At 37.7% G+C, this 23,395-nt stretch overlaps 1 long non-coding RNA gene across 1 annotated transcript; it reads left to right on the top strand.

Moving 5' to 3' along the window:
* The first annotated feature begins 4,139 nt into the window (after nt 1–4,139).
* On the top strand, nt 4,140–19,347 carry LOC123880067. The gene is made up of 3 exons (XR_006799157.1): nt 4,140–4,153; nt 6,929–6,931; nt 19,292–19,347. It is a non-coding gene; the product is annotated as an uncharacterized LOC123880067 (long non-coding RNA).
* The last annotated feature ends 4,048 nt before the right edge of the window (nt 19,348–23,395 follow it).

Here is a 23,395-nt window from a genome sequence, read left to right as displayed (position 1 = left end):
AATGGACGGATTTGGCTGAAATTTGGAATGAAGATAGATAATATCCTGGATTAGCACATAGGCTACTTTTTATCCCTTTTTATACTTTTTATATTTATTTTATATTAATTGCATATAATTTCATTGAGAATTGCTTAGATGAAGTTGTTAGTAGTGTGAAACAGCCATAACTACTTAAGGATAGGGCAATCAGTGAATGAGTCGGGGGGACGCCCCGATCACCCGCACGTCACCCGCGTTATCCCGCACGGGGTTAGCGCAGGGTCTGTGTGGGCGTGCGGGGCGTCCCCACCCCGATTGCCATTTCGACCTGTCGCGTTCTTATATGTATATCCATAAACAACCATTTAGCTCGCAGCAACCATTTGTTGCTGTTTTTTAACCCCCGACCCAAAAAGGGGGGTGTTATAAGTTTGACGTGTGTATCTGTGTATCTATGTGTCTGTGTATCTGTGTATCTGTCTGTGGCATTGTAGCGCCTAAACGAATGAACCGATTTTAATTTATTTTTTTTGTTTGAAAGGTGGCTTGATCGAGAGTGTTCGTAGCTATAATCCAAGAAAATCGGTTCAGCCGTTTGAAAGTTATCAGCTCTTTTCTAGTTACAGCAACCTTCACTTGTCGGGGGTGTTATAAATTTTTAATTTACACTTGTTTGGCATAGCGATAGTTGAAAGGACGGAAAGTGTCATAGGCTACTTTTTATCTCGGAAAATCAATAAGCTCCCGCGGATTTTTAAAAACCTTAAACCACGCAAACGAAGTCGTGGGCTAGTAAAAATATAAAGCGAAAAGTAGCTTAGCTTCGCCAGCTCTGGGTATCATACTTTTCCATGGATATGGCCGCTCTCGGACCTATTTTATTGACGCTATCGTAGTTAACCGACATCAGAGAGCTATAAAATTGTCAGACGATCCCGAAGATTGCATTTGTATGTTAAACTAGCTTACCCGCCCGCCTGCGTCCGCATGAAATTTGTTATAATGTACATATAATAATATTATATGTATAGCTTCTAACTAGTTTCTAGAATATGTCTGCAAAAATTCATGGACTTTGGTTGCTTAATATTCAAATGAAATTGGAACTACGTTTGTATGGAGCGAGTGACGGAGAGATCCCTCTTAATTCAGTAGAATAGTATGACCTCTGACTATATTATATACTTGCACCTTTCTTGTACCAATGTTCTTGCAAATAAATGATTAATTATTTATGTATATTTATATTAATATGTACTTTGGATAAAACAGATTGCTAATGGCGAAAGAATTATTGAAATCAGTTCAGTAGTTTCAGAAGTTATTGGTTACCAACAAACAAACGAACAAATCTTTGCTCTTTAAAATATTGGTATATGTAAAATACTAAGTGGATATTTATTACGTTCGCTTGCACTTATTATACCTATTCAGAGAATTGAATAATAAACTTTACTGATACTTAAAATATGAATAGACGTAATATTTTTCTCATTTCGGTGAGTGATATTTAAGGATAGCATTCATCTTGAAATCCCTACCCATATCATAAATGCGAAAGTGTGTGTGTTTGCTGGTTTGTTGGTTTATTGGTTTGTCCTTCAATCACGTCACAACAGAGCAACGGTTCGACGTAATTTTTGCCTGGAGAGTGTAATAGGCTACTATTATAATTTGTGATACTGGCTTTGCGTTAAATTATTGAAAAGAGCACGATGTTTTCCTCTACTATTAAAGCAAGTGATATATTAAAGCTTCGAAAAGTGATGCGTGCGGCTCGAACCTCAGATTTTGGATATATAATCAACTTGCAAAAAAGAGCAACTTGTAACAAGCGTTTAAATCGTTTATTTTACCTTCTCACTAAAACGGTTTAGGGGTTTGACCAAATCCTTGATTTTCTTCAGGGAAATAGCTAAATTAAACTGTCGTTTTTACTTCTCCTTGGCTTTGACCATATCCCCAAGGGATATAACCAAATCATGGCTTATACCATTTCCCTGCGAAATATACATACTAATTCTACATATACCGACTCGTAAGAAATTACACGTAATTACGCCAATAAGTAATGGTGGTTTCAGACAGTCAGGCTGATTGAGATCTAATTTATTGGTCCACATTCTCTGTACAGCCGCATTCTAAATCACAATAATGGCGTACGGGCATGTTCGACCCCGTAGATTATGTCATTGCAGACCCAATCTCTAAACGCTTTTGTTCCACACTGGAGCAAGGGGTTCGGGTGTGCATTAAGTGGGCCCTAAGAAACCGGGCTTAGGGCCATTCAAAAGATATTAAGTTATAGATAAGAGGTTTGGCAAATATTGTGGTCTTATATCTAATATTATTATGATTTCATAATAATCATAATCATAATTTATTTATTGCAAATACACGTTTTACAATAGGAGGTACAAAAGTTTTAAGGTTACAGTGTATTTACCATTATAATGATTATTACGGTAACTTGTTTTTGAAATGTATATTATAAAAAATAAAAATATAACATACAAACTTGTAACACCCCTCATTTTTTGCCGGGATTAAATATGTAATCCATCCATACTAATAACATTATATAATATATGCGAAAATGTGTCAGTTTGCCTGTTTGCTAGCTTTGCACGGTCCACCCGTTTAACCGATTCTGACATTTAGTACAGAGATAGGAACACCCTGGGAAAGGACATAGGCTGCTGTGACTCCGGAAAAACGAAAAGTTCCTTCGGGATTCTTAAAGACCCACTCTCGTTCAACCAATTTTTATACAATTTGGCACAAGGATAGCTTTTTATCCCAAAAAATAAAAAGTTCCCATGGAATTTTTCTAAACCTAAATCCACGTGGACAAAGGCGCCACCATCATCAAGTAATACTTCACAGATATGCGTTTAACAGGCGTATCTATAGACCGTACTTTGACTTTGATCAAACTTAAGACTTTGTTAAAATAAGACTTATAATATAGCTTGCAAACCTAAGAGCGGTTACGCTCTCATTTGCTCCGATCCGATATAAAAAACTCAGACCGAACTCGGAAAACGCTTACGCTTTATTCCGATCTCTGATCCAAATCCAAGTTGTTCAGTGGACATCTTTGACAGTATTATCTACGTCATACGTCCGATTTAAATCCGAGGCACATCCAAGATATTTTCATGTAAGCGGAGAGAAATTGGATGATGGAAGTCGGTTCTAGTGCGTAACTACCAAACAAATAATTCTATGATTACTTCGTAACGTATTTTCATGGATTCGGAACGGATGAGTAGGTACGCTCTATACGATATGCCCATCTTCGCGACGGGAGATCTTAGTAGTTATTATATCTGCCGCAATAACCTAATAACCATTTTCATCGTAAAATGAGTCGGAAAAAAATTATCATCAAAAAACTGTTTTTGGACGCCATTTTTACAAGGTGGCGGCGCGAGCGGCGAAAATACGAGGTAGCAGAATGAAAATTCGGAAAGAGCATGTCGAAATCTATAAAACCACAAATTTTCAAAACTCCTGGAAAACTTTTTAGGTAAGCCCCTTTTTGGGCACCAAATGACTGGACTATAAGCTGACTGCATAATAAAGTGGCTGCTGGAACGATATCGTATCGTCTAATATAAAAGCGCTTACTCTAGAGTGAAAGCGATGCGGCTGTCACTGATGATGTTCCACTGGAAATAAATCAGCGCTCTGACGGTGGAGCTGAAAGCCGATTAAGAGCTTCAGTTTTGATTTAGTTCCTGGGATTTATTTTGGCTCAAAATGATCGTTTATAATACAGTCCGCTTCGAACAAAGAGCTCTGAGCGGAGTGAAATGCTCTATTAGGTAGATACCTATGCTACTGTAGTGCTCCGTACTCAAAATAAAAAAATGGTGCACCCAGTCACCTTTTTAGGATTCCGTACCTCAAAAGGAAAAACTGAACCCTTATTGGATCACTTTGTTGTCTGTCTGTCTGTCCGTCTATCCGTCAGTCCGTCTGTTGTGTCTGTCATGAAAACCTACTTTCCGTTGACCTAGAATTCTGAAATCCTATATAGGATAGTATGAGATTTTACATCTCACTAACTTTGATAGAATTCGAATTTTAAATGTTTGTCGACTAGCAGAGACAGTGAAAGAATCTATATCACTAACCATTTGGTAAAAAAACTGGCCAAGTGCGAGTCAGACTCGCGCACTGAGGGTTTCGTACTCGGGTATTTTTTCCAACATTTTGCACGATAAATCAAAAACTATCATACATAAAAAATAAATAAAAATCTGTTTTAGAATGTATACGAAAGCCCTTTGATATGATACCCCACTTGGTATAGTTATCTTACTTTGAAAATTAAAACACATTTTAATTTTATTCAAATGATGTAACATGTTAACAAGACATGGCCTTACTTCCAGCTCTTTGTGGACATCATCAATACGGCTGACGCTTTCAAGCTCTCACGACTGAGTGCGTACCTCCCTACTTCGTTTTAAGTTCTGTGCTGCCAACAATTCTCTACTATCGGCAGCTCGTAGGTAGGTACGTACTTCTTCTTCTAGTGCCATCTCCTACCGGAGGTTGGCAATCATCAAAGCTAACTGGATTTTGTTCACCGTTGCCCTAAACAATGACATTCAACTCATGTTGAACCACTGCACTGAAGATACGTTACGTTCGTCAGAAATCCGAACGTATGTATGTACGTAAACATAATATCATTCTGATGGCGTTTTAATCCCTATATTATAACTAATTCACAATACTTTAGTTTTGCTATTATTTTTATACAGGCGTTTTCCCTTTACATCTCATTATTTTGCACCTATCACAGCACCAGTTCACTACTGAACACGGGTTTTCTCTTGGAATGAAAAAGGTTTATGCCATAGTTCACTACGTTGCCCAAGTGTGGATTGACAGGCATCACACACCTTTGAAAACACTTAGGCATTCAGGTTTCCTAATAACTTACAGGTGCAAAGGAGACATTTTATAGGCCCGATAGAAATGGTAGCGTTGGTTGATCATCATATTATTACACTTGAAAGAATTAAATTATTTTAATAGATTAGATAGAATAAACGTTTTATAGAAATCGAACTGGAATCACGAGAAATTGTCAAAAGAGTGTGCATGCTAACCAACAGTGCGCCTGATTCATAGATAATGCCTATAGACGGCCTGATAATTTGCTACTGCTTAGTGAACAGGCACTATACAACTTTCGGTGGGCCTCTTGGCCAAGAGGCCCACCGAAAGTTGTGTAGTGTGTGTTTTTTTTTGTATGGGGAAGACCCCTTACAAAAAAAATCTTCCTTTGTGCATTATGCTAGGCATCTTACCCCCCGTCCACACACTGCCCGTGTGGCATGGGAAGAAGCGAGGAACGGAGGCAGAGACGTAGTGTGACCGCGTTACTCGCGTGTTCCTCGTTCATGCCCATCGCTCCCTATTTTGTTGGTAAGTATGCAATAGCGCGCATGTTGCCACAGTTTCGACGTCCATCGCGTTGTAAAGGCAAGCGACCTAGTGCAGCGCGTCGCGATTAATTGCGCGAGTAGAGCAGTGTGTGGACACACAGTCGGGGAAGCCTAGATGTCGAGCAAAGGTTGTCTTTTGGTTGATCATGATGATAATTTTATTACATGGTGTGGCATTCGGGATATCTATTGCATATTATTAATTAGAAGAGCTATGTATTAGCGCAGACGTAGGATGAAATACGGTTATTGGAATGCCTGCTTTGACGCGGTTATTGTGAAATTCTTTGCTTTGCACGGAACTCCGAGTATGCGGTTTATTGTACCTATTCTAATAATTATTATTATAGTACATAATATTATTATATTGTACATGAGAAACATTCTTCATGTTCTAAGTATAAATGTGAAAGACAAAAGTATGTTTGTTTGTTGGTTTGTTGGTTTATCCTTCAATCTCATCACAATGGAGTAATGGATTGACGTGATTTTTTACGTGGGTATAGTTAAAGAACTGGAGAGTGACAGCTACTTTTAATCTTAGAAAATCAAACAGTTTCCACGGGATTCCCAGGTTTTTAAAAACCCTAAATCAACGTGGATGAAGTCACGAACATCAGCTAGGGAATTCCCCTAAGCTAGTGAGCTAGTAAGCTTCCTTTCCACTTTTAAAATGTGTAGATTCAAGTCAAGAGTGAATAGGCAGCTTCTTCTCTATACTTATACCTATTATTTCATTTGTATTTTCAGGAATAAAGCCCTTTATGCTTACGACGTGATTTTTGCATGGGTAGGTATAAGTAGTTGAGAACTTGTAAGTAGAGTGGCCTATGCTAATTTAAATCCTGAACGAAAAATAGGTCACGTGGAATAGCAAGCTTTTTCACCCATTTGTCCTTCAATCACGCCACGCCAGAGCTGCAGATTGAAGTGATTCTTTGAATCAGAGGTACAGATGAGGACCTGTAGACTGTATAGTGAGTAGTGACAGAAGCTTTCTTTAATCCTGGACTAACAAATCGTTGCCCGCGGGATAGCATCCTATTTTTCTCGCATAGGGCATAGTTGAGGGTGGAAGGGGCTGAGGGACGAAGGTACGAGCAGTTCAGCAGTTCTGAGTTCAGTTCGTGTAGCGGCTACGTTGCTTGCGCGCGCGCCGAAGCCGCCTGAATTCGTATAGGTCCCGGCGCAGTGTAAGTTATAAATATAGGTCCTTAAATAGTGGTGCGTGTTCGTGTTTTGTGTCTAGACTATTATAATTGTCTAAAGTGATACCTGTGCGGTGGGCAATATGCTGCCAAGATGTGTAATGTGTGTGAATCGTGCTAAAAAGTGTTCATCGAGTGCGTGTAGAGACCTCTGTGAAGGATTTCGAGTAAGTTGTTTTGTAAACTGCTTCCCAGCTTACTGTGTAACCCACTAAGTACCTATAGACTATATTAATTAGATACAGCTAAGTATATACGCCAAGGTATAAGCTGGTTATTAATTAAGTGAAGTTCTGACATTTCTTAATGTTACCAGAGATAAAACGGTCAAAAATAAATAAATAAATTAAATTAAATATAAAATGCTGTCTATGGATAATAAGGACGCATAAATTAAAAAACAAAACCGGCCAAGTGCGAGTCAGACTCGCGCACTGAGGGTTCCGTACTCGGGCATTTTTTCCAACATTTTGCACGATAAATCAAAAACTGTTATACATAAAAATAAATAAAAAATTGTTTTAGGACGTACAGGTAAAGCCCTTTCATATGATACCCCACTTAGTATAGTTATCTTATTTTGAAAACTGAAACACATTTTTTTTTTTTTTTAAACGATGTAACCACAAATTCGCGGTTTTCAGATTTATTCCTGTACATGTGAGTTGTGCTATAAGACCTACCTACCTACCAAACTTCATGATTCTAGGTCAACGTGAAGTACCCTATAGGTTTCTTGACTGACACGACGGACAGACAGACAACAAAGTGATCCTATAAGGGTTCCGTTTTTCCTTTTTAGGTACGGAACCCTAAAAATGATACGAAATTGTCTTTTTTTTTTGATTTTCCAATTAATTTTGTAGGTACTATTAGTATCCAAAATTTAAATTTCATAATATTTGAGTTAAAGCATTAATATAAGTTCAATTTTTCCATCTATCAGCTTTCCCAGCAATATTAACATTAGCACGTCTTTGAGGTGACCTTGAAGTTTTTATTTACCTACCTATCCCAAAATCAACCAGGCAGTCTACAGAAACCCAGCCAGTTTACAGACCAGGCCGTCTAAAGAATTAGTTTTCAGTTCAAAAAATATATTTAGATACAAACAGAGGTCCATGTACATTCAGGCAATCATTGGTAACATTCATTGTCGGGCTTTTTCACAAGTGAACTACGTACCTATTATATGAAATTGGGTGCCAACATTCAAACTGGCATCGTAAACGTCAAGCGCAATCGCTCTTTTTCACGCGACAAAAACTCGGGCTGTTTCAAATTGATACTCCAAATAAAATAAAAGTTGGGCTTAACAGGGCTCTCTCCGTCACTCGCTTCATACAATCGTAGTTCCAATTTCATTTGAATATTAAGCAACCAAAGTCCATGAAATTTTGCAGACATATTCTAGAAACTAATATCTGTGTCTTCTAGATTTTTCTAAAAATATGACATATCTATGAAAATATGTAGTTTTAAAATTACAGGGGCTCAAAGATATGTATGTAAATTTTTAAGACCGCGTAACTTTGAAACCGAATATTTTAACTGAAAACTTTTTTTATATGAAATCTGGAAAACCACAGACATAGATATTAGTTACTAGAATATGTCAGCAAAATTTCATGGACTTTGGTTGCTTAATATTCAAATGAAATTGGAAGTACGTTTGTATGAAGCGAGTGACGGAGAGACCCCTCTTAACACAGATTGCATTGTTCAATCATGGCAATTAAAGTTAGTGATACTGTGAAGGAAAATATCGTGAGGAAACCTGCATGCCTGAGAATTCTCCATAATTTTCTCAATACATTCTTAAATCTATATACATACACTAATTTTTAGGGTTTCGTATCTCTACAGGAAAAACGGAACCCTTATAGGATCACTTTCTTGTCTGTTTGTCTGTCCGTCCATCCGTCCGTCCGTGGTGTATGTCGAGAAAACCTATAGGGTACTTTCCCGTTGATCTAGACTCATGAAATTTGGCATTTAATAATATTTAGTCATTACCAAACAGTGAATAAAGCTGTGTATGGAATAAGTAATAAGTAATGCACCAACAATTCTTATACCTACTTATTTGTTTTTTGTTTTTCGGTAGTGTGTAGTGTAAAATAATGATAATGATGAAAGTTATGTGATACGATAACTATGTTTGGAGCTCTATCACATACATTAGTTTCTCATAAAATAAGACACGTCTGGCGCCAGTGGGATCTTGGACCATTATGTATTATATCCGAGTTGAACAAGAGCAAAGTTTGTAGATAATGACCAAACGTTGCATATTCAAACTTTATAGTGTAGTTTTGCTTGTTAGGCACTAATGTTCAAGTTTGCAATCGATCTTAGTAGATTATGCTACAAGTTACAACACAATTTGCTGCTCAAGTTATTATCAGTTCGTGGTTTATGCACTCGACACCCATACAGCGATAATTGGCTTGTTAGTATCACTTGGGACTTAGTTTAATACCTATAGGTACTTTATCCACGGAAAGAAGTTAGTATTGTAAGAAGTTAGTAGAGCTCTCTCTGTTAGCGTTAACCATTTTAAGTCACCTATGTTTTCCTTCACCGTTAAAGAAAGTGATACTTAATTGCTTAAAACGCAAATAACTCTGAAAAGTTAGAGTTCCGTGCCCGGAATGGAATCCCAGACCACCCGAATATGAGGCCAACATATGATAAGATATCAAATGATAATATGATAACAAATGATCATATGATAAGATGGAAAGTGATGACGTGGCCTAAGATGGGACGCGTTTACCTAGAAGACGCCTATTCATTCATATAGCTAGCTGATGCCCACAACTTCGTCCACGTGGAAAAAGAATTGGAAATATCCTTTATTCTACACCATCATTTTAAAAGTTGCTTTTTATACATTACACAACAAGTATATTAGTACCTACAATTTGGCGGCCTTATCGCTTTGAAGCGATCTCTGCCAGGTAACCACGTTACAGAGGATGTAATGACTAGTGAGAAAGGGTAAAAAGATGAATGTAAGTTAAAAGATAGAGATAAGATTTAGGTTTTAAAAATCAGACATTTGTTGCTTAGTTAGGGCGTGAAGGAAGGACAAACAAACATACTTTCGCATTTATAATATCAGTATAGATTTGGTATGGACTTCCTTTATTTACTTTACCGCAATCAAATACCAAACCACTGGTAAACAATGCAAGCACCAACAAAGCGCGCGAACTCTTTCCACTTCATCAATCTAACCGTTCATTTGCCGCGTGCAACGGAAATCTGCACACAATATTTACCTAACGATTCTATTCCCACGAGGACCTAGCGCGCTCACCTATAATTTATTTTTAGGGTTCCTCACATCAAAAAAAAAAGGAACCCTTATAGGATCTTTCTGCTGTCTAATTGTCAGTCATATCTGTCAAGAAAAACCTATACGGACTTCCCGTTGACCTAAAATCATGAAATTCAGTTAGGTAGGTATTAAAAAATTAAAATTATAAACATAATTATCCATACTAATATTATAATTATGTAAAAGTGTCTGTCTGTCTGCTAGCTTTACTCAGTTTAACCGATTTTGATGTTTGGTACAGAGATAGCTTACATTCCGGGGAAGGACATTGGAACTCTTTATACTGGAAAATCAAAGAAATCCCACGGAGTTTTTAAAAACCTTAATCAACGTGGATGAAGTCGCGGACATCATATAATTAGTTTCATAAATCACATATAGATAGAGTTTTCCGTCATTAACTTGCAGTGCATAAAAGTATTAAAATATCTTGGTAAAATATCGATGGTACGGAACCCTTCGTCTGCGAGTCCGACTCGCACTTGAATGGTTTATTTATTTATTATTTATTTGATGATAAGTAATTAGTATGTCCTTGGTTGCAACCTCACCCACAGAACAAGCGCAATCATTTTGATTTCTCGCGTGTGTTCTCATGCGCTGATTAAGTCTACCTTACGCCAGAACAAGAATAGGGCATGTGACATACTGAAACATATCGAGTCAACATCGTCAGAGTGAACTAGAGTGAGGTGAGGTAACACTCGGGTTGATACTGAATCGACGATATGTCAAATATAAGCTATGATGACAAAATCAAAGAACAAGTGTAAATTAAAAATTTATAACACTCCCGACAAGTGAAGGTTACAGTGACTAGAAAAAAGCTCATAACTTTCAAACGGCTGAACCGATTTTCTTGGATGATAGCTAAGAACACTTTCGATCAGGTGGCTTGATTTTTTCAAACAAAAAAAACTAAATTAAAATCGGTTCATTCGTTTAGGCGCTACGACGCCACAGACAGATACACAGATACACAGACACACAGATACACACGTCAAATTTATAACACCCCTCTTTTTGGGTCGGGGGTTAAAAATAGGGCTACTTTAGGGCTACCTGCGTTAAATGTATAACATTTGATGCCTGCCACTGACTTTGATACCTCGACGTATTGTCAGAGTTCCCTAACTGTCGATGTCGTGAACTGTGACTGTATTACGGTGACCAATCTTCAATGACCCTAGCTTTTGAATTATTGTATCATGTAGCCATGTGGTTATGCTATTATGTCGAATTAAGTTGCATTTGCGTAAGTGAAGCTTTATGTTGATGTAAGTGACGATGCAGATTAACATGTCAGCGGGCTAACCTGGAAGGAGTATGGCAGTGTTATTAGAACCGTATGTATAGCTTGCAAACGATTTCTATAAGGCGTACCGAACTCAACAAATGCGTCCAAGGGGAAATTTAAACCTAAACTTAATCTAATCCAGTCGGGAATCAAATCCAAGCCATTCGGATCATTAGTAGAGTTCTCAACAGCGCAACTGCTGTCGTCAAAGTATTAATAAATAATATAATATACCGTTGTAAAAGTCTGCGATGCAACGGAGTTACGCTACGGCCATGTCTCAATGATACGCTACGCCACGATGATACGCTACGCCATGATGCTACGCTACGCCACGATCCTACGTTACTATTTACGCTACTGCGGTACGCTACGCCACGTAGCTTCACGTTGCTACGATGTTAGCTACGCAACACCACTACGACTTTACTACGACGCTACGATTCTTACGTGTTTCTTACCGATTTTGCAGCAAAACGCACTGATTTAAGAGGGCTCTCTCCGTCACTCGTTTCATACAATCGTAGTTCCAATTTCATTTGAATATTAAGCAACCAAAGTCCATGAAATTTTGCAGACATATTCTAGAAACTAATATCTATGTCTGTGGTTTTCCAGATTCCTGTTAAAATATTCGGTTTCAAAGTTACGCGGTCTTAAAAATTTTCATACAAATCTTTGAGCCCCTGTAATTTTAAAACTACATATTTTTAGAAAAATCTAAAACACCACAGACACAGATATTAGTTTCTAGAATATGTCTGCAAAATTTCATGGACTTTGGTTGCTTAATATTCAAATGAAATTGGAACTACGATTGTATGAAACGAGTGACGGAGAGAGCCCTGTTAAGGCTTTTTCCGCCGGAGCTAGAACACGTGCTAATGTAGAAACAAACTGAAGCATCAATTTTGCGGCCTTAGTCAGCAAGCGGCAGTTATTTTATGCCGAAACAAAATCGTGCTGTAGAATTGAAACCAATACGAATGTCTGCCATCGATTTTGCAGAATTTTAAATGATTGTAAGCTGCAACCCTATATCATGATGTAATGTCACACTAAATTGCTCTAGCGTAAATTAAGGTTTATGTTTATGTTGACAATACAGATTATCATACTAGCGAGCTGAAAGAAGTATGTTATTAAACCATACCTCTACAGCTTCTACGTGGCGTAACGGACTGCACAAATGTGTCCCAAGGCAAATGTAAACTTAAATAAACTAATCCATGCGGGAATCGAATATTCCTTTTATAAGTAAAGTTCTCACCAGCAAAACTGCTGTCATTAAATCCATTTATAGAAATGTACGGTAGCAAGTTTGCGAAGCAGCAGAGCTAAGCTACGGTTCCGTTATTTAGCTACACAACAGCGCTACACTACGCAACGTAGCTACGCTGTGCTTCAATGCTTCGGCACGCTACGATGCTTAACTATGCAACAGCGCTGTACTACGATTTCTACGCTACGCTACAACGTAACGCTTCGCTGTGAAGATACGTTAAAACGATACGCTTCAAAACTACGTTACGCTACGATACTACCGTACTACGTTGAGCTAGGGTGCTGTTCTACTCTCAAGTATATTTAAATCTACTTATTTATTAACTTAAATGATGCCCACGGTGTCGCCCGCGTGATTTGAGTTTTTGAAAATCACGAGGGAACACTTAGATTTTTTAGGAAAAATTAGCCTACATCCTTCCCCGAACTAACTCCGTATAAAAATTCTTCAAAATCGGTTAATAGATGGACCGTGAAAAGCTAGCAGACACATAGACAAATAGACACATTTATGATATTAGTACTTGCAGGCAATGGTAGGTATATTGTCTAAAAAGAAGTAATTAATTATGTTGGTTTCCTTCTTTTACGCAACAATGGAACTAAGGATCGTTCTGGTTTTTAGCATCCATACAAGTTAATATTCATAATATGAGCTACTTCATATTCCAGGCAAACATCCCCTTAGATCATAGAGTAAGCTTTGCCTTTGCTAAGATTAATCTGAGTAAAGGAAAATGCGCTCTATAAGTCTCAGCGAAAGAATTCCGACGAAATTTTTAATAACCTGGTTCTACGTAGATGAAGTCACAGCCAATAGGTAGTTTGATAGCGTATATTCTATAGTAAAGTCTGTATTTTAATCCCACCGACAATAATATTAAAATTTTATTATCCAGGGATTAAGAACAATGTACATGTTATTTTATTACTTCGCATAGTAAAATTATAAGCCAATTTTGAAGTTGTAGAACAAAAGTTACAGCTATTGGCTTGCGCTGAAAGTTCGCTTAGGTTCAGACTTTTGCGAGATAATTGAATAATGCTGTATAAACCACCTTAACTTTTGTAAGGAGGTCTTGTGTTAAAACTAAATCGATAAACTTGGATAACAATTATACTTTTCAAGATTTAGTGAAAGTACCTACTAAAATTTTCTACCAACTTTTTACAAGTGGATTTTGGATGAAAAGGATATTTAGACTTTTGTTAGGATCCTAATAATACAATTATTATAAAATGTGGAAGTTTGGACGATTCTTAGTCAATCACGCCACGATGGATGAATTCGTTTCGCTGAAAGGAATGAAAATGCTTCTTATACTCTAACTTAGCACATACATTATTTTTATCCCAAAAACTTCTCACAAGATTTTTGAAAAACTTAAATCCACGCGGACGAAGTCACGGGCATCGTCCAGTAATACGGGACAAAGTGTAGCTTATGCCCGTTCAGTAGGTTGCAAGCTATCTTTGAAATCATTTAGACGGATTAGCCTTTAAAAATCCCGATGGGAATTCTTTGATTTCCTGGGACTAAAAGGGATGCAAGCTTTGTATTTTCCTAAAAACCGATTAAACAGATAGACCGTGAAAAGTTAGTGAATAGACACACACTCTTGCGCATTCATAGTATTACTATGAATTATTCTTTATTTATTATAGTCATTCAAATCCAACCGTCAAAATCTATATTTAAATCGAGTAATAATATTATGTGCCGTCGTAAACCTTGCACAAGAAAAAATTTGAACACGTACCTTTAGGTGAGATTGTTGTCAAGCCCATACCTGTAACAAATACAAATCTCTATACTTTGCTCAACAAGCCGGCTAAGTTAACTTTATAACCTAATAAAAATTGGTCGGTTCGCAAAAGTATTGCGTGTATTTTCGATAAGTCTATGTCTAGTTTATTCAATGTGTAGAGATCTATAGACCGTACTTTGACTTTGCTCATACGTTACTTAGAGTTTTAAACGAGACAGATTTATGTCGGAACCATAAGTCTGTTCGCAATCCGTTGAGAAAAGTCAGTTACTCGATCTGGTTCACCTACAGATCTCTTCATTTCTGATTTGTACATGTAGAGAAACTCCAAAACCCAAGTATAGCTCTCTCCATCGCCCGATAAGTGATTCCAGGCTGTCATATGAGGTCCAATAGTTTAGCGACCACTGTCTCTGAACCCTGTTATGTCATAACTCATCATTGGCAACACGCACTATTCGAAAACTTTTGTCTTCAAGAATTTTAGACCATGAAATATGCATAGCGATAAATAGACGAATAGAATCGCGTTAACAGTCTATTGTTTTCAATAAAGCGTAGTTGGAGTTGAATATAGAACGATTTTAACAATTTAGAGGATTCAGTAATGTCTGACTTTAGAATTCTCGCATTCAATGAATTTACGTCATACTCGTAGGTTATACTTACCGTTTAGAGAGACGTGTGGCTGGGATGCGATAAAGTTATACGTACTTCTATTCCTACATAGACGCCCATCCACATACACTACTTTTTAAAGCAAAGCTTCTTATGTGGCTATGCGGTCGAAAATTTATTTATTTACAAGTTAGTCCTTAACTACGATTTCACCTGGTGATAAGTGATGATGCAGTCTAAGATGATAGCAGGCTAACTTGGAAATGGTGTGGCAGTTATTATTACACCCATACACCTTATCACATGTGCTAACTAGTCACTAGCCTCCCACCAGACCAGACCAGAAACAGTTTAGAAATTATAAATTTTGAAATTGCCCCTGCCAATCGAACCAAGGACCTCAACGCTCACCATTACGCCAGGGAGGTCGTCAAATGAGATAAATCTGTCGCCGTCATCGTCATCCCCACAAAGGATTTAATTCGTGATAGCAAGTGGCATGACCTTCAGTAATGAAGAATATACAACGCAGGGGGAGAGAGAGGTTCGGGTTAATTTATTAGCCAACTCTTACAATAAGTAATAACTTTTGTACATTTATACCGCCACAGACTTACTGGCCGACATTTGCTGTTGTTATATATGCGTTTCACTCATAAATCCTGCAACGCTCTCAATATATAATGTATTCTCATTTTACAGTCTGGCGTATCTCCAATTTATTGTCTTGTTTAGCTCAATAGAGAGAGAGCCACCGAGTGCCAGTATAACCTTCGTTATTTTATACAAGCTGACAGTTTTTCTGAGTATAATCCTCAACACAGGGAGGAACGATCACCAACTATGAAGTTTGAATCATGGTGGCTTTGGGAGATAACAGGTATCAAAGGTGTAAAAAATCTTACGTCAAGTCTGATTATCTTCGATATTTTATAAAAGCTGAAAGTTTTACTGCCTATTTTCCCAAATACAGGGAGAAACGATCAGCAACCCTGAAGTCTTATACTTCATTCGCTGATAAATTCAATTTACACAATCTTTTGTTTATTATTTCCAGACAAACGACTCTTGCACATTTCATAATGATCAGTAAAATATTTGCTTACAGGCCTCGCACTTTGAAATATCTTTTGAAATATCTCGACCATTGACCAAAATCGACCAAATATAAATAAGCGTAAAAAATAACGCATTATTTTTATCAAATATCTGATGCCGTATACTTAATTCATCTGGAGCTTTCGAAACTGAAAATACCTGCCTAATTGCTTTGTATTATATTTCCTTGTAATTATAGTACGCGACAGGTTGAGATGGCAATCGAGGTGGGTACCCCCACGAACCCATGTCGAGATGGCAATCGGGGTATGAGGCGGGCGGACGCTCTGCACACCCGCACCTCACCTGTGCTAGCCCGCACGAGGTTAGCGCGGGTGCTTTGCGGGTGTGCGGGGTGTCCCCACCCCGTTTGGCATCTCGAACTGTCGAGTACTATAGTACCCTGTACCTTTTACCTTTATTTAATTGTTTTGAAAGTTAATAACAGCTAATCTTTTCGTCGGGTAAACGTTAAGCAAAGGGATCTTTCAAAATTTCCTGGAAACTTAAGAGTTACGAGTTCAAAGTGACGTTGATAACAAAGTTTTAGTCGTGCAAGTTTCGGTAAGGGTTTGTAACACGGAGTTTAGTTAGGGTGATAATAAACGGTGCGGATACAATTTAAAAAAAAAACCGACTTCAAAAACCACAAACACTAAAATCGCTTTTATTTATTTTCTGAACATTTTTATTTCACAATTAGTATGGATTTTTAGTGGCTCACTGTACTAAAATATGCTATGCCTAGTTAAAATTTTACTGTTCACTAAGCTATTACACTGATCGCGGGAAATTTACTCATATCCATTGAGGAGTTCTGTTCTCCATCTCCGAAGAAATTTATCAGATCTTCATCTTCTTCTTAAAAATAAGCATTAATAAATTAGTGGAGTATAGCACATCATTACTTGGGTGTCATGAGCATCATTGGTGGGGTTTGCCTAACATTACTTGGGTGTCATGAATTTAGTTTATCAATTACTAGCTGATACCCGCGACTTCGTTCGCGTGGATGTAGGTTTTTAAAATTCCCGTGGGAACTATCTGATTTTCCGGGGTAAAAGTAGCCTATGTGCTAATCCTGGATATTATCTATCTCCATTCCAAATTTCAGTCAAATCCGTCCAGTAGTTTTTGCACACACACACACACACACACACACATACAAACTTTCGCCTTTATAATATTAGTGTGATTATTTGGCGCCATGAGCAATGAGCATCATACATAGGTGGGGCTTAGCATGTCATTACTTGGGTGTCATGAGTTTAGCATATTTTTACTTGGATGACACGAACATCATCGATGAGGGTTAGCATTTCATTACTTGGGTGTCGTGAGTTAAGAATATCATCACCTGCTTGGATGTCATGAGCATCATCGGCTTAGCACATCATTACTTGGGTGCCATGTGCATCACCTGTAGGGTAAAGCACATCATTACTCGGATGTCATGAGTATCATCGGGTGGCGTTAATCTCATCATTATTTGGTTGTCCTGAACATCATCGTTGGAGTTGACCATAATATTACTTAGGTGTCATGAGTTTACTTGGGTGTCATGAACATCATTGGTGGCGTTCAGCATAATATAATTACTTGGGTGTCATGAGTTTAGCATATTTTTACTTGGATGACATGAATATCATCGATGAGAGTTAGCATTTAATTACTTGGGTGTCGTGAGTTAAGAATATCATCACCTGCTTGGATGTCATGAGCATCATCGGCTTAGCACATCATTACTTGGGTGCCATGTGCATCACCTGTAGGGTAAAGCACATCATTACTCGGATGTCATGAGTATCATCGGGTGGCGTTAATCTCATCATTATTTGGTTGTCCTGAACATCATCGTTGGAGTTGACCATAATATTACTTAGGTGTCATGAGTTTACTTGGGTGTCATGAACATCATTGGTGGCGTTCAGCATAATATAATTACTTGGGTGTCATGAGTTTAGCATATTTTTACTTGGATGACATGAGCATCATCGATGAGGGTTAGCATTTCATTACTTGGGTGTCGTGAGTTAAGAATATCATCACCTACTTGGATGTCATGAGCATCATCGGCTTAGCACATCATTACTTGGGTGCCATGTGCATCACCTGTAGGGTAAAGCACATCATTACTCGGATGTCATGAGTATCATCGGGTGGCGTTAATTATTACTTAGGTGTCATGAGTTTACTTGGGCGTCATGAACATCATTGGTGGGGTTCAGCTTAATATAATTACTTGGGTGTCATTAGTTTAGCCTGTCAGTACTTGGATGTTATGAGCATCATCGTTGGGGCTTAGCACATCATTACTTGAGTATCATGAGCATTACTGGAAGGGGTCGGTGGTGAAGGTTTTAATGATTTTAACAACAGCAGCTCTAACTGTATAGCATGCGATAAGTAATATTACAAAATAAAAATATTGTTTAGAAAAATTCTTAGGTATCTGTCATATTTTATACGTCATTTACCTACAAGATTGCCTGGTGGAGATTGCTCTAAGCGATAAGGCCACCTTTGCACACAATTGTAATTTCTGTTTCTTCCTTTTGTGTTGTGTTCCTTTTTATGTTTTTGTGTGCAATAAAGATTTCATCTATCTATCTATATATCTGAATTGAATACCACCGGTGATACTCAAGATGTAATATGACACAGCCTCAAATCGTGATGGGCTGTACCTATGGGACCAATATCAGTAGGATCAACAGCAAATAGTCAGCGGGTACTATTTCTAAAAGGTGCCTAAATCCATACTAATATTATAAATGCGAAAATGTGCATGTCTGTCTGTCTGTCTGCTACGTTTTCACGGCCCTACCGCTGAACCGATTTTAATGAAATTTGGTACAGACTTGGGATACATCCCGGGGAAGGACATAGGCTACTTTTTATCCCGGAAGATCAAAGAGTGCCTACGGGACTAAGAAAAAACCAAAACCCACGCGGGCGAAGCCGCGAGCATCCTCTAGTGTTACAATATGTATCAGTGTAACAAATCATGAAACTTGTGGGCAGCTGAATTCGCCAAGTATTGTTTATCAAGACGACAGTTGCCCGAAAATAAATTGCCTCTGAGAGGCCTTCACGGCACCGCCTTCCCTTTGCAAACTTCATTATGTAGCTCTGTAGATTTCTATTAGGCTTGATGTATGATGGCTGAGTGGTTGGATTGAGCATGTAGCTTTTCACCAAACTGAATTTTATATCAAAAGCGCAAGACTTTTTTTTCTATTTGATAATAAGCTAGCCCTTGAATGCGATATCACCTATTTATAGTACGCGACAGGTCAACATGGCAATCGGGGGTGGGAGGGGGGGAGATAAAGTGCCCCCCCCCCCCCCCGAAATAAAGCTTTTTATATTTTTTATGCAATTCAGCTGATCTATCTATCGATCTATTTGCATGTTTAATTAAATTTGAAGTAATTACGTTGAGGAATTTGGAAGTAATAAGGATGTGACAGACGGACAGACGGACGGACAAGTGCAAGAATTTCACTCAAGAAGATTCAGAGAACTCACTTCGCTCGGTCAATTAAATGACTGTTGAAATGGTAAGAATTTATTTGGCAAACAGAGTTTTCTTGAAGTTATAATGACCGCACTTCACTAGCGCACGAATGGCAGCGCGAAAGCCCGTGAATAGTACGAAGTAACAGGTTGAATGAAGACGCAGCTGGAGGGAAAGGACGGAAGTGTCATCTAATCACCGGCTCACTACTGAATACGGGTCTCACCTCAGAATGAAAAGGGTTTGGCCATAAGTCCACCACGCTGACCAAGTGAGGATTGGCAGATTTCACATACCTTAGGGAACATTATTGTCAGGCATGCATGTTTCTCTATTTAATTGCTTACAGTGCTTGAAACGCACAAACCTCTGAAAAGTAAGAAATGAACCCCAAACTCCCTCCGTCACTAGGCTCTACCAGTAGTTTAGTACTGAAGACAGGTAGATGTTCATTGCAAATAGTCCATAATACAAAAGCAGTGAACGTTAAAACTTTATTGAAAAATGTTATTTGTTTGTCTGGTTATTGGCTCATCTGTTTGCATTTCATAGCTGTGGAACCGCTCGGCGCATTTCTGTTTAAATTTCATAACTTTTCTGTTTACCGAGAGCTTAGAAGCCTTACTTTAGGGACAAATCCTTCGTACACATCATTATGTGGACAACATGAATTTGTATTGAGAAACCGGTCAAGTGCAGGTCGAACTCGCACGAAGGGTTCCGTGCCATTGTATTAGAAATACTACTTTTTAATTTTTTTAATTTTCATGGCGGCTATTTCAAATTTTTTGTTATTTGTTGTTATAGCGGCAATGGAAATACACCTTCTGTGATAATTTCAACTCTCTACCTATTACGGTTCACGAGATACAGCCCGCTGACAGACAGGTGGGTGGACCGACGAACGGACAGTGGAGGCTTACACTGGATATTCACTTTCAAGATAGGGGCTTCTTTAGAGGACCATTCAAACGAAATGTGTCATATTCAACCTTTAGGCAATGCATTAAGGTTGTGTATGATACAACATTATGTCGTAAACCCATGGTCCACCATGCTGGCCAAGTGCAGACTGACAGACTCGACACCAGACTAAAGTACCTACTCTCAGGCATATCTCAGGTTTCCTGACGATGCTTTACCTCTTTTAAAAAAAAATTATATAGTCTAGCGTTTGGCTGCAATCAGACCTGCTAGCAAGTGATGATGCAGCCTAAGATGGAGCGTGCTTGCCTAGAAGTTACCTATTCACTCTTGACTTGAAGGTACCCATATTATAGGTGGAAGGGAAAATTGATGCCGGAAGGGCGTTCCATATCCTAGCGGCTCGGATAAGAAAAGAAGAAGCAATGAATGAATTAGTTAAACTGCCTAAAGTTAGAGATGGATTTGCCTTTAGACAAGTTTAAAAAATCTATTAAAATTATGCTCCTAAAAAAAGCATATTATACAATTGAAGATTGTGTAAATAATAAAAAAGCGTGGATTTGACCTGCAGCTCGCCCAGCAATGCGCGGGACTTCAATTACTTTTAGGTATAGGTATCACATTAATATTATAAAGGCGAAAGTTTGTGTGTATGTGTGTGTGTATGTTTTTTACTCCTTAACGCAAAAACCACTAGACGGATTTGGCTGAAATTTGGAATGGAGATTGATAATATCCTGGATTAGCACATAGGCTACTTTTTATCCCGGAAAATCAAAGGGATTTCGAAAAACTTAAATCCACGCGGGCGAAGTCGCGGGAATCGGCTAGTATGGCATAATATTCTATATCAAATCTTTGAAAAGATCAACCGCCGAGTTTCTTGCTAGTTCTTCTCGACATTCCGAACCTGTGGTAGAAGGTAGGTGTACCTGTGATAGGTGGTAGTTAAAAATACTTGTTTTGAATTTTGATGCGTGCCCGGGATCGAACGCCAGACCCCTCAAATAGAAGGCTGATGTCTTATCTAGACTATTGCCGCTTACAAAAACGTTTATTATCATATGTCGGTATAGTTAGGTATCTGTTTAAATTAATTCACCTTTTCACAAACAAAACGCCTTTGTTTGGATCTGCATAGCTTTGTTTGTAAAAGCTTATTGCTGATTTTTTAAAACTGCAGACTTCGTTTTATTTTTACACTAGATAATGCCCGCGACTTTGTCCGCGTAGATTTAGGTTTTTAAAAATCCCGTGCGAATTCTGATTTTTGGGGATAAAAAGTAAACTACTCTTTTGTTATAATTTCATGTATTTATAATTTTATCTTGGTGTACAATAAAGAATATGTTACTTTACTTTTACTTAATCTCTAGGTATTTAACTATACCCATACAAAAAACCGGCCAAGTGTGAGTCAGACTCGCGCGCTGAGGGTTCCGTTCTCGGGTATTTTTTCCGACATTTTGCACGCTAAATCAAAGACTTATTATACATAAAAATAAATAAAAATCTGTTTTGGAATGTACAGGTAAGCAAGTACAAGCCCTTTCATAATATGATACCCCACTTGGTATAGTTATCTTACTTTGAAAATTTTAATGATGTAACCACAAATTCGAGGTTTTTATTCCTGTACTTGTGCTATAAGGCCTACCTACCTACCAAATTTCATGATTCTAGGTCAACGGGAAGTGACAAGCAACAAAGTGATCCTATAACGGTTCCGTTTTTCCTTTTGAGGCACGGAACCCTAAAAATCACGTCAGTCCGTAACTCCATTGCGACGTGATTGAAGGACAAACCAACAAACCAATTAAAAATACACGTTCAACTTTATAATATGGATACAAACTATATAGACATAAACATGTTATCTCTAATTATTTCAGATAACAATTATTGTATGTATGACATTTTCATCGTACCTAGCTACTTACGATAAAAATGTAAAAAAAAGTTTAAATTTTTTTTTAGAAAGTAGGAACATAGCCCTTATTTGATCTCGTGACACTGCTTTGGTACGGAACCCAAAAAAGTGGCGAAAGGGTCGCCTCCATAATGGTATTATGGTGTAAGAGGAAAAAGTTCGTGTTTGTAAAACAATCACATTCAACGCGAATGAAGTTGCGGGGAAACTGCTAGCTAGCTTTATGTTTCCTTTATATCTTCTTTTTTCACTTCGAAAGGAAAAAGGACCCTTACAGGATCTCTTCGTTTTCTATCTGTCTGTATGTCTGTCTTGTCTGTCAATACCCGTCAAGGGAACTAAAACAAATAGGGTACTTAACGTTGACCTAGAATCATGAGTTTTGGCAGGTAGCAAGGTCATATTATATAACACAAATACAATAAAAAATCAGAAAACCTTGAATTAATGGTTGTATAACAAACCAAAATTAAAATGTATTATTTTTTACGATGGTACGGAATCCTTCGTGTGTGAGTCCGATCACGGACCAGTTTTTAATAATAAAAAACTCATTGGAGTTGTATCATAGCTATGAGCTCTATGCTAATAATAAATTAAAAAATAATTTATTTATTAAAAATTAATATCTATTAACTACATTAAAACAAAACAAAGACGTTCATTAATGCACATAGGTAATTAATCATATTACTAAGCATTTTAAAAGTGCAACAATAATAATTAAAAATAATAATTTTAAATACACTCTTAATTTTAATATAAAATTCGCAAAACAGTAAATGTGAAAATTCAAAAAATAATTAAAACTAAGCCTTTCTGTTTCTACTACTTGCTTACCTATCTGCAACCTCTGCCCACTAGCACGGCCCTTGACAATCATATTAAAGTACATAATAATCAAAATCAAAATAACTATTTGTACGAGTCTAAACACAATTTTTGAGG

The sequence above is a fragment of the Maniola jurtina genome, chromosome Z (assembly GCF_905333055.1).
Source record: "Maniola jurtina chromosome Z, ilManJurt1.1, whole genome shotgun sequence".
NCBI lineage: Eukaryota > Metazoa > Arthropoda > Insecta > Lepidoptera > Nymphalidae > Maniola > Maniola jurtina.
Note: the sequence above shows the minus strand (reverse complement) of the source record. Positions and strands in the feature narration are given on the sequence as shown.